Genomic DNA, 13802 nt, shown 5'->3' with positions numbered 1-13802 from the left:
TCAAATAATTGTTTTTATTTTCAGACACAATCTCATTTATATATTTCTATTACCTGTTTGACACTATCAGACTGTCATCTTTAGTTCAATGACCTACACAATCCTCGCTGAAGATCACGTGTGACAATGTATGAACCGTGACGACAGAATATCTACAGTGTTGCACGTTTATCGGAGGATGGTACAAGTAAAACCGCCAATATGAAAGTATGCAGTATATGTTATTGTGACTGGAAAAAAAATTTTTAATGCTCACCAGCTGTTTCGCTTCAAAACAGATTGTAGGTAAATTTCACTTCAGTTAAGTGAAAAAAATTGAAATTTGTGGTAATGTGTTAAGGAACCATGATCTTCTGAGGCCATCGGTATCTAATATTACGCACTACTTAATGTAACTAAAACTAACTTACGCTAAGGAGAACACACACACCCATGACTTCAGTAAATGCAGCTGAGTGTAATAGGTGCAATAATTTAAATGTCTATGCATATTTTTATCGAGTGTATTTCGGTGGCGCATAGGAGTATTGATCCAAAGGCATGGGGTTTCTTTACCCGTGAGCCCATTTTCAAGGTTCCGTGCCTCAATATGTATTAATACAAACGGAACCATTATAGGATCGATTTGTTATCCATCCGTCCCTTTGTTTGTTTGTTCGACTTTTAAGAATCCTTTTTCTAAGAAACGGATGGACGTATCACGCTCAGATTTATGTCACGTGTTAAAATTTGAGGTCCCTGGCAGTTTAAAAAATTTAAGCTTCTAAGTCAATGCGATGAAAATATTCGGCCATTTATGTTACATATTTTGTAACTCGCATGCTCACTCATCAAAACCTATACGGTACTTTCCATTGACCAAGAATAATGAATTTGTTCAAGAAGCAGTGTTTCACAGTACAAGTGAAGCAAAAAATTCTGATACTTATTGTATCACAGAAGAAAATATCTTTTTGCCGTTTGACTATACATTGCATTCATCGTCCGTGAAAAGCATAGCAGACGATCTGCATGCAAACACAAAATGCGAGTTGCAGTCGTGATTTACTAAGTAAATAAAGATGTTTTATTAAATATTCTCTCTCTCTGTATGTCCGGGCTAGCATGAGGAAGTGCTGTAGAGATTTTTACATGGTCGTCGAGCTCCTGGGATAGTATGGTTCAAATGGCTCTGAGCACTATGGGACTCAACATCTGAGGTCATCAGTCCCCTAGAACTTAGAACTACTTAAACTTAACTAACCTAAGGACATCACACACATCCATGCCCGAGGCAGGATTCGAACCTGCGACCGTAGCAGTCACGCGGTTCCGGACTGAGGTGCTTAGAACCGCACGGCCACCGAGCCACCTCGTGGGTTAGTATCTTGCCGGGTATCGATAGTATCGATATCGATAACTGGGAAAAATCGTTGGGATTCTCGGTTCCCAGAATTTATGAACTGAGTTTGCATGAAATCCTTAGTGCGCAGGTCATACTCACACTTGGCCAATTTTTTTCACCTCTGGCAGTGATTCGTGAACGTAAAAAACGCTAACATGCGCCTTCATTCGAAGCCCAAGTTATAGTGTCGGTCCTCATTAAAGCTGGCTGGCCACGTCAGCTCGAAGGTCGGAGGAACATTACGGCATTTCAATATTCTGATTGATTACAGCTTCATTTCAATTTTCCTCACATGTTAATTAAAAATGTGTTACACTGTGATGTTAACATTAACTTACCTACGAGATAAGCTCTCCCACTGTTGCAACGAAGGACAGCGTCCAATGAAATTAAACTCGTAGTTAAGATGTCTTTTACCTAACTGCACCACCATTTTTCGGGAGCTCAGTTGTTACAGCGGTAGACTGTCGAATTTTGTAAGATCAAGTCCATAGATCGCCGGTTCAAATCTATCCCAAAATAATGTTTTAACTTATTTGTAAAACGATCGACAATCAAAATTCCGAAACTTCACCACGTCGATCAGAAACAGAATATTACTGTGTTTTCCTTGCTGTTTACATGCACTAACTTTCACAATCGCTGCTCACACACGTCACGTTCAAAAAGATATTTTCTAGTTAATGTGACCACACATTTTTTTACTTTATCGCAAACAATATTTTTATCTTCTTACATTCCAACTGGGATCGTTATTGTTTAAACTTTTGCAGTTTTATCATCTTACATGAAGATGAAGTAAGTCTGCTTCAGATACTGACGTTAGTTTACACTCATAAACATCACAGTCCTTACGTTCGTAACACCTTCATGTATTACACGCTTTGTATCTCTTCGTATAACATCATCGTCCTACATTTCGTTGTACTGTGGGCGCATGATGGATATCTTCACAACTAGCAATGCTTTCCAAACAAGTGGATTTTTGTTCGCAAAGTAAATGCATATACCTTCTGTTGTCCATTTCTCAATCTAAGATTAATCTGAAGCTACACTCCTGGAAATGGAAAAAAGAACACATTGACACCGGTGTGTCAGACCCACCATACTTGCTCCGGACACTGCGAGAGGGCTGTACAAGCAATGATCACACGCACGGCACAGCGGACACACCAGGAACCGCGGTGTTGGCCGTCGAATGGCGCTAGCTGCGCAGCATTTGTGCACCGCCGCCGTCAGTGTCAGCCAGTTTGCTGTGGCATACGGAGCTCCATCGCAGTCTTTAACACTGGTAGCATGCCGCGACAGCGTGGACGTGAACCGTATGTGCAGTTGACGGACTTTGAGCGAGGGCGTATAGTGGGCATGCGGGAGGCCGGGTGGACGTACCGCCGAATTGCTCAACACGTGGGGCGTGAGGTCTCCACAGTACATCGATGTTGTCGCCAGTGGTCGGTGGAAGGTGCACGTGCCCGTCGACCTGGGACCGGAACGCAGCGACGCACGGATGCACGCCAAGACCGTAGGATCCTACGCAGTGCCATAGGGGACCGCACCGCCACTTCCCAGCAAATTAGGGACACTGTTGCTCCTGGGGAACCGGCGAGGACCATTCGCAACCGTCTCCATGAAGCTGGGATACGGTCCCGCACACCGTTAGTCCGTCTTCCGCTCACGCCCCAACATCGTGCAGCCCGCCTCCAGTGGTGTCGCGACAGGCGTGAATGGAGGGACGAATGGAGACGTGTCGTCTTCAGCGATGAGAGTCGCTTCTGCCTTGGTGCCAATGATGGTCGTATGCGTGTTTGGCGCCGTGCAGGTGAGCGCCACAATCAGGACTGCATACGACCGAGGCACACAGGGCCAACACCCGGCATCATGGTGTGGGGAGCGATCTCCTACACTGGCCGTACACCACTGGTGATCGTCGAGGGGACACTGAATAGTGCACGTTACATCCAAACCGTCATCGAACCCATCGTTCTACCATTCCTAGACCGGCAAGGGAACTTGCTGTTCCAACAGGACAATGCACGTCCGCATGTATCCCGTGCCACCCAACGTGCTCTAGAAGGTGTAAGTCAGCTACCCTGGCCAGCAAGATCTCCGGATCTGTCCCCCATTGAGCATGTTTGGGACTGGATGAAGCGTCGTCTCACGCGGTCTTCACGTCCAGCACGAACGCTGGTCCAACTGAGGCGCCAGGTGGAAATGGCATGGCAAGCCGTTCCACAGGACTACATCCAGCATCTCTACGATCGTCTCCATAGGAGAATAGCAGCCGGCATTGCTGCGAAAGGTGGATATACACTGTACTAGTGCCGACATTGTGCATGCTCTGTTGCCTGTGTCTATGTGCCTGTGGTTCTGTCAGTGTGATCATGTGATGTATCTGACCCCAGGAATGTGTCAATAAAGTTTCCCCTTCCTGGGACAATGAATTCACGGTGTTCTTATTTCAATTTCCAGGAATGTATATATTATACATCCCACAATCGAAACAATTGCTACAATCTGTTTTTGCTATTTTCCCATTTCGTGCAAAACTTTTAAAAATGTATGACCCTTCCAGGACTGGAACATGTGACCTCTTTATCTGCAGTAGGATGCGCTATTCCTTGCGCTACAATTTTTTTTTGTTTTTGGTTTTTTAAGAGGCCTCCATACACCCTTACAAACCTTCCTTCGCTACCGAAGGCCCTTTGCTGAGTGTCTTCTACAGAGTAAATCAGCGATGTTTCGCCAAGAATAATTTTATTGTGCGTTGGGTCGTAGTTCATGACTGATAGTTGACAATCTAATATACGGACCGATTTGCAGAAGTTCTCCAGTTCCTTAGTTTTAAGCAAATTTAGTGATGTTGCAGGGAGCTGGGACAAGAATGTCCTTCGTTGTACATATCGCCGCTCTAAATGGGGGAGCAAGGCTTCCACTATCACCGTTCACAAAATTACTTTCTATTGTTGTAATACCGTTTTCCATCATTAAATAGCTAAACTGTTTGCAGAAAAGTACGTAAAACCCTCCTAACTTCGGCTACTGCTCGTGTAACACACGAAGAGCTTCGTCTTACTCGTAGTCTGCAACGTCACAAGAGCATCACTCAGTAACGGAGCGTTCTGTATCACGTGACCATATGTTGATTAGTTAATGATTTTTAAGCTTCACTTACATAAAAATAACAGATGTTTTGTGAGAATACTGACCTTAAACGCTATTTAAATGTTATAATCAATCAGAATAACAATAATCCGTAGCCTATTTTTAACATAGGAAAATAGCCTACTGTACCTTTTTTTTCTAAGTGTGATGTGCGCGACCACCGGCAGCATACAAAGTAGACACATGGCATATGTGAGGCAGCAGAGTGGTGCGCATATGTGATAGCATCAGCGAGCTTCCTGGGGCCACCGGAACCATCCTGTTGCTCCCGTCAGCCGGGCCGCAGATAAACACGACTGCGCATCACAACTGCGCGCATCCGTGTTCACGGCCTGGACGCTGCGGCTAGGAAGTAACACTGCGAAGTACCACCCACGTGCAAACCGTAGCCGGAACTGCGCTATTTTTACACTAGGCTACAACATCACAATCATCTGCGAATCCTATCATTGGCCTGCGTTCTACATCCGGGTCAATGGACTGTTAATAATTTGATTTTTTTGATTACACTAAATGTAATAATAGTACTGAGCGTTACACGTCACTTGCATCGCTGGAACAGCATAGCTGTTCTTTCGTTCCATATTTTTTGCTCTTTTTCTTCATCGGTATTCTCACTGGTTTGAGGCGAAATCTGCCACGAGCTCCTCACCTGTGCCAACCTCTTCATCTTTAGTACGACTTAGATTCAACGTTCTCGATTTTTCTTGAATATATTCCACTCTCTCTCTTCCCCTCTACGGCATTTTATCTCTATGGACCCGCTAATACCATGAAAGTTCTTTACTTATGCTCAAACACATGTCCTATCACGTTGTTCCTTCTTCAACTCAGTGCTTTTTCCACATATTCCTTTCCTGCCGGTTCCCTGAAGGACCTCTTTATGTCTTATCAGATCTACTTCATTTTCATCTTCTCTCGGTAAGACATCTCAAACGATTCGATTCTCTTCTTCGCCGTTTTCCACAGTCCATAATTCACTGCTATGCAATGCTGGACTCTAGAAGTACATTCTCAGGTATCGCTTCCTGGGATAGAGGTGTCTGTTTGATAATAGTTGGCTTGTTTCAGTGACGAACGCCCTCTGTGACTATACTAGGGATTTTCTCGTACTCTCCTTTAGTCATTATTCATGTATGCCAAAAACTTTATAGTCTGGGCAACTACAACCACGATAAATCATGTTGAGAAATAAACAGGGTTCAGGTGTAAAGATTTTTTATTATTAGGCACGACTGATTTCACAGCACTTACAGTTGCATTTTCGCTTGTAAATATATAACTGGAAAAACAATCATGCAAAATAATAATAATAATAATTATTATTATTATTCCAAGCCTAAGATGAAACGATAATGAAAAAACGTACTCTGTGGAGTCAGGAGTGGTATACATAAAATTTTACGTGAAGGCCCAGTGTTCTTAGTCAGTTCCATGCAATAGATATCCGCAGAAAGGCGTATGTCCTACACGTAATAAGATATGGTGTGGAACGCTCCCGTAAAACCGATGGAGAAGAGGAGAAAACAATGAAGAGAACTTTTACGTAATGTCACAATGGACAAGAAGGAATTGTAGGAGGTATTCACCGATCGTCAACATGTAGAGGTGAACATCCACTGTCACATGGTATCTAGGAGACACTCAACCGGTTGAAAACTTTTTGCCGCCATAATAGCAGTATATCAAGGAAAATAGTCTGGAATGTACGAGTTCCTATTAAAACGTGGGACAAAAAATGATGCTATAACAAGCCTTATTAGCCATAACGTGAAGGTTTAGGTTGTAATCAAGATAACTTAACGATGGCTTTAAAATTTTTCCATGAACTTTTTATTGGCCTCTAGATCTAATATCTCGCCACTTCGTCCTCGTGAGAGTATATCCGGCTGTCGAATGCTCATTAAAAGTTTCACTTTGGTTGCCAGTTATCTGGGTTGGGTTGAGTCTGAACCGAAAGTTGGTTTGGCAGAATTTTTGCGGAAAATAGTACCTATTGCCATCATCGACTACCATGCATTCAAGCACACATCTCTTTCCATTTAAAGCTGAATTAATAGTTTAGCCACTTCTCACGTTAAGTAGTGACGTTAAAGACTAATTGTTATCGAAATATAATATTGCAAGTACTTCATACTTATATGTACAGTAATATTGTTACATGTGTGGACTATATCATGAGCTCTTACACTTAATGAAGAACCCATAATCTCTTTTCTAAAACTGAGTCAATATAGTGTGGATTCAATGAGCTTCAGAGGAATCATCCTACCTCTCTTTACTTTTTCCTTCTGGTTTCTCACTGTCGTCTCACTTGCTCCATCTCTGTATTCCGTAAACTTTGTGGTTTACTTTTTTAATGTAACTAACATCATCAAAACATGGAGAAAGCGATTTTAAGTGTTCTGAGAAATTTTATTAGAACATTTAAACAAAATCTTTTCATCACTTGTCATCTACACAATTAAAAGATTATGTACAAAAATTATTTTAAATTTTCTGTTAAATTTTTATTACTATCAGTAGCTTGAGAGTAAAGAAATTTTTGTTTGGTTCCACAGAACTAAATCACAATGTATTACAGTACTACACTCGGGCACGTGTCAGCACAAAAGCACCACGTGTGACGAGATGACTCGTTGATACATGACGGCTGTTATTCATGAGAGTCAAGGACAACAAAGTGCACGATTTTATTCAGACCACATCGCTGTAACGTTACTAACCTTCATAGAACAGCACTGGTTATAAGTTAGCAAAAATTTTCAGTTACTGTAAATTTTTTAAAGTGAACTTCCGCAAAAATTGTTTCAACAAATCGCATGTCTAGCAAATTTTAACAGAAAAAAAGCACCAAAAAATCCTTATTCTACGATATGTAATTTTATGCTCGAATTTATCGTTCAATAACGTTCCTGCAAATTATTCACATGTAAACCGGTAGTTCATACTTGAAAGTTATACTTGTTGCAGAATTAAAATGAAAATTTGACTGGAAGACATTTGCAATAGAGATGTTAAGCCCTGATTTTTCGTATAGTTTCACTCAACGGTGTTAACCAATGAACTTAATCCGGAACGACAACGCGGTCCTCGAACCGCATCTAAATCCCTGCACTTAGACCTTTCTACACTAGAAAATAGTATCTGTGTAGCCTGCAATGAGAGTAGAAAAAAGCCATTCAATGTGCATCTTGAAAATGCGGTATAGAAACTGAATGAAAAGTTCAGAAGTGGCGTTCCTAGCTTATAGAAAACTATAGTCAGAAACGAAACTTCCTGGCAGATTAAAACTGTGTGCCGGACCGAGAATCGAACTCAAATGACTAACAGACGATAAGAAGAACTGTTAAATGAAATTTGCAAGATATTTAACGATAAATTCACAATAAACGGAAACAAAGGAAATTTTTTCAAAATTCTATCTTGGGACAGACACCTCTGAAAACAGTCAAATAATTTTTCTCTTCAGAGAACTAGATTATCCCAAAGGTCCAGGTCACAGGACAAAGAGAATTTTTTTTGACCAATGAAATCAACTAATGACGATAGCAATGAACTGTGAAATTTTTAGCGGGAGGAAATCGTAATGTGGAATATATGGCGTGGAACACCGTGTAAATGAAAAGATTGAAACATTAAGAATAAATTTTTTCGGGCGCTGGCTGTAAGAAGTACAGAAAGATGAAGACTCGCATATCATAAATAAATGAATGACTGCATTAAGTTAATCGATTGTCTGTAAAAAAGTTATTAATCTTAAAAGGAGAAAAGGAGACGACTAAATATTGTATTGACTTAGTGTACCAACTTGACGGCAGCGTTTACTGAATTATTTCTCTCTATTATCGAAAGGCTTTGTTGCTTTCCAGCGGAATACATCTCCTTTGGTTGTCTATGTCTCCACTTAAATTCGATATCGCCAGCTCTTGGGACTTAAATGTGGTGACTATTATTACGTTCTGTAATGTCAACTAATATGATTGTCACCATCGCCATACTCACAAGTTTGATAGAATCACGACTTTAGCCAAATTCGAAGGAACTGTCTCACTGACTGATGACTGTTGTATAAATTTAAAATCCAATACTTTGACGGCTGTTGCCATTGCGTCAACAAATACACTCGGTCAACGTCCCGAGTTGGCAAGTGTCGTATGTGGTGTGTTTTCATGCACATTCATGGCTCTCCCGTAATATACTGCCATTAACAGCGATCACGTGAGAGCTTTTCCGGCCAATCACGTGTCGTGATTGAGCGCCATGGCTTATTGATTGCGACCATTAGCTGATTACCCACAGATTACGCCTATCCTGGCTCGTCATTAAAGTAATTAGTTCAGCTCTCTAGCACAGGCCCCGACAACGCGGGATGTATGCCTACTCCTATCTCATCCTGCTTTAATAGCCCTATAGATCTGAGATGCCTCTGTAAACAACCTCGGCTAATCCTTTAGCAAACAACGATAACCGCGGAGACAGCGATTTCAACTCGGGTTAAAGATGACAGTTTTCAGTTTCTCACGATGTAATTACAGTTTCAGCTTAGTGCGAAGGAAAAAATGTAGAGAAGCTACAGGAAGTGGTCTAAAAACAAAACATGCAAAAAAAAAATTTACTGAAAAAGTACATGTTCTAGTCCGTAGTCGCCGTTTTTTATTTTGCCTACTGGCCATCGGTTTCGGTAGACAGTACCATCCTGAGGCCATCCCCTAGACGCTTATCGTTGTGAAAGCGTACACAACTTACAGAACCGTCCATGGAATTATTTGAAAGCCAACATTACTCTCTTCCTCATTTTTCCTGACAGAGCATACGCAGTGCCCGTAGAGAAGTGTCCAGGAATGTTATGTCGCTGTCAGTCGCTGCTGTATCCGTACTGACGATGCTAGAGAACAGTCCTGATGAACACCGACAGTGATATCGAAAGCAATTCCAGCTGGGTTCCGAACCACACAAGTGGCACAGAGATGCAGAAGCTGTACCCAGCTTGAATAGGCCTGAGACCTCATGACAACGAAGAGCTCGCTAGATCAGTTCGTGTGAGACTTGCTCGAATGCTTTCCCTTGGCCCAGAAATACGACACTCTTCTGTCTTTCGCTTTGCGTTTTCGGCAATAGACGTGTGGCGTGGGTAGCATAGATGGTGCTGAAGACCTGAACAAATCCACTGTGGCAGAATTACTGGAATTTTGTGAGCGCATTGTCCAGCGTTCGATCTATTATTTTCAGTGCTACACGTAGAGTTCGAACAGGGCGGTAAGTTGAGCAATCGCTAACATTTCCTTTGGCCTTCCAGATTAGAAGTAGTTATTAACTGCATTCTGGAAACCTGACCTCTTGTGTGTCTAAACTGAGTCGTACAATACTTTCGTAACGTTGAGCAGGTCGTGCAATACGATCAAAACAATGAACATCTCTAAATAATAGTTTTTTTTACATTCGTTATTGCAATAATGCACAAATATGTTAGTTTATACAATTTAACAATAATTTCGTAAAAAACATAACTAGAAAGAATGTGAGACGAAAATAACTAATGAAGCAAAAAACAAAGATGAAGCTATTAACTTGTTTGTAATGTCGACCTCTTACTGCTTTTAGGTTTGAATCTACATCATATGTCTTTGAGTTTTGCATGCAAGGAGTGGGAAAATAACCTACACTTATGCTCACCTGTGCATTTTTAGCAAGTTATCTCTATACAGGCTATTTGTATTATTTTTAAATTCTTCTGGGCGTGCACCGTTATAAATGTCTTGTAAGAGCATTATATGTATACTAAGCCAAAACGTTGCTATATTCAAAGATTTTTAATTAAGATTTCGACTCCAAGGCAATTTTCAAGCTATATGTTAACATCCGGAGTTGTTAGTGCATCTGCCTATGTCTGCTCGTAACTAATAACAATAATGTACATAGCTGTTCTATTACTTTCTTCCATAACACAACATTAACGCTGTCGCTGTCTAATATTGCTGCGTATCGTAGATGCAGCGCAGACTAAATTTTATTCTCTAGTTAAATAACATCTCACAAGTGTAACTTGTTGCCGAGCAATATTCGCGAAGACGTATTTAATATTTTCGGAAGTTTGATGGCTTCAGTTGACACCTAGGTCAATGATGTTATACCGTTCATAGTTGGCTTATTCATCTATGGAGCTGTGTGCGGTAGTAGTAAAATCTTTGCTACTGCTCACTGGTGTTGGCTTTTCCTGTAAATTTGTTTTATCCGTTATCGTGATATACAATTTCAATAACATTGTCAGTATAATTTTTATGTTTGAAGTCGGTTTGATGGTTAAGAATTTTGCCTGGATATTTGTGTGTGTGTATGTAGATTCCTATTTCTTCTAAAAAGTTCGTTATTTGGCCCTTTGGTGTTTTGTACGGAATTCGCATCGCTTTACATTGTGGTTTTCTGTTTTTCATGTGACTTAGCTGTCAATTGAAGCTGTTAAACTTACAAAAATATGAAATAGGGTTCAGCAAATATTGCTCAGCAACAAATTCCACTGCTAATACGTTACATAGCTAGAGAATAACAATTTCGTCTGCGCTACACCTACGATACGCAACAATACAAGGTATCAGACAGTGACAGCGATAACGATGTGCTGTGGAAGTAAGTACTACACAACATTTATACAAAACTGTTATTAGTTAGACATAGGTAGATACACTAACAAACAGTTTGAAACTGGTCATGAAGCCGAAATAAGTTTATGGCACCACTAAATAACATCTTAATAAAAAGACTTTGAATATAGCAGCTGTTTGGCTTACTATATCTCTAATGTCCTTATAAGATATTTGTGTTCTGTAACAGTAGTACGCCACCGTTATTCTGTGACTCGAAACATTATAACTCCTTACAGATTTCATTACAATATGTATGACTGTATTTATATCACGTTAAACTTTTAACATTGTCCAGTTGCTGAGTGACTGGGAATAAAATCGAGCCATCACAATTCTTTGTAGGTGAATATACTATCCTTTTACTAATACTTATATTACATTAAATTGCACTTACATACAGTATACAACAAACACAACACTTCACTAGTCACACAGTGTTTTTACGCTACTTGTGAGTTTGTATTCACGTATTTCTCGCTTTGGCCACTACACTTGTGCATCATATCACGACACTGATTCTCTCATAGTCAGTATTACTAACGTCTGTTCTGACCTCCCACCCCGCCTCCGCATCATTGGAATCATTTATCTCACTCACCCCTCTCTCCTGTTAACACGCCTGTTATTCCTTCTCTGATTACTCGGAACTTCTTTAGTTGATAACGAAGATTTATTATTTGTTACAAGTTCAGTAATCTAAATGTATCCGTATTCCCACTTAAGCTTCGTTTCGGTTTGAGAGGGTTCGTGTCCAAGCTTCCACTAGGAGTGCGCATGAGAACACCACATGCTCATGGGATCGTAAACCAATACAGTCATACAGTGTTGACGGCCTCTTTCCTATTCTACGGCGGAATTGGGAATATGGGCCGTGCCCTGTCACAAAAGGAACTGTTTCTCTACTGAGAATGAAGTGATTCATTTGTTGGGGAGAAGACTGTGTTTTCGCTGTCCCAAGTCGGAACTATAGTGCCAGACCTTAATCTGGATTCCAGGCAGGAATTTGAAGCAGGTCCTCCCACGGGGGACTCCAGTGTCGTATCCAGTGCGGCACCTCGCTCGGTTTGACAGTTCCGGGCTGTGGAGCCGACACTCATGTTTTAGCACCGGACGCGTGGAGGATTTATGTAGTGAGTGGGCCATTTGTTACGGGAAGCTGGGCCAGGTGTGATGGCCCCCAATCAGTTGCGCTACGGGTGGGGCGCAGTGGCAGTGCGTGTGACGAGCGGCGTCTCACCACGAGACAGTGCATCCACGTCAGAGGAACACGCGCTCCACGTTAAGCCCTTTGTACAAGAGCGACGTCTGTATCTCAGTCGACTATCTGTGCCGAATGATTCTACTACGTCGCCACTAGCGTTTCATTCCTGTACTGAGTCCCGTCTGTCATAGCGAACGTTTTTGCTTACACTTCGGTGCCAAAACTCTTATAAAACACTAATACGACCTATTCTTGAGTACTGCTCGAGCGTTTGGGATCCCTGTCAGGTCGGATTGAGGGAGGACATAGAAGCAATTCAGAGGCGGGCTGCTAGATTTGTTACAGGTAGGTTTGATCATCACGCGAGTGTTACGGAAATGCTTCAGGAACTCGGGTGGGAGTCTCTGGAGGAAAGAAGGCGTTCTTTTCGTGAATCGCTACTGAGGAAATTTTGGAAAAGAAGCATTTGAGGCTGACTGCAGTAAAGTTTTACTGCTGCCAACTTACATTTCATGGAAAGACCACAAAGATAAGATAAGAGAGATTAGGGCTCGTACAGAGGCATATAGGCAATCATTTTTCCCTCGTTCTGTTTGGGAGTGGAAAAGGGAGAGAAGATGCTAGTTGTGATACGAGGTACCCTCCGCCACGCACCGTATGGCGGATTGCGGAGTATGTATGTAGATGTAGATGTAGAAATTGCGTGTGTTGCGGGTACTCTCTCCGCGCAGTTTGGTGCCCCACCTGTGAAATTAAGGTTTTGTTTCTAAAAAATCGAGATATACGAGGGACGTTCAGTGAGTAATGTAAATTTTTTTCTCAGCCCGTTTCGGTTGAAAAAATGCGGTATTTGCTGTGGGACACCGAGGAATATTCTCGCTTCAGCTTCTATAGTTTCAAAGAATTCCGACTGGTTTTATATGCAGCTTTAGAATTGCGTCTGTAACGGAGGTGCGTACTAAGCAAACAGCTGTCACTGAGTTTCTTTTGGCGGAAAATCAGAGCAACGCAGATATTCGTAGGGGTTTGCTGAATGTCTATAGAGAAATGACAGGGAACAAAAGCAGAATTAGTCGTTGGACGAGGCGTCTGTCTTCATCGAAACAAGGTCACAAAAACCTCTCCGATCACCCGCGTGACAGGTGGTCGCACACAGCTGTGCCGCCTGCAGTGTTGGGACGTACGGTCACTCTTATCAGAAGTGACCGACAGAGCACAGTGAAACATATCGCTGCACAACTGGACGTCTCTGTTGTTAGTGCTGATACGCTCGTCCACCAGCTGGAATACTCTAAGGCTTGTGCCCACTGGTTATCTTGCCGAATAACACAAGATCATGAAGATCAAGGGAGGACCAACTGTGCAAAGTTGCTTGCACTTACAAGGCTGATAGTGACAAATTTATGTCGAA

At 41.7% G+C, this 13802-nt stretch overlaps 1 protein-coding gene across 1 annotated transcript in view; it reads left to right on the top strand.

The window, feature by feature from the left end:
- LOC126168429 (homeobox protein six1-like) overlaps positions 1-13802 on the top strand; it is a gene marked incomplete at its 3' end in the record, with an annotated part of 438551 nt that overhangs the window by 346742 nt on the left and 78007 nt on the right. The gene's annotated exons all lie outside the window — the stretch shown is intronic.

Source organism: Schistocerca cancellata, chromosome 1, assembly GCF_023864275.1.
Source record: "Schistocerca cancellata isolate TAMUIC-IGC-003103 chromosome 1, iqSchCanc2.1, whole genome shotgun sequence".
Lineage (NCBI taxonomy): Eukaryota > Metazoa > Arthropoda > Insecta > Orthoptera > Acrididae > Schistocerca > Schistocerca cancellata.
The sequence above is the reverse complement of the archived record's forward strand: the minus strand, read 5'-3'. Positions and strand labels throughout refer to the sequence as shown.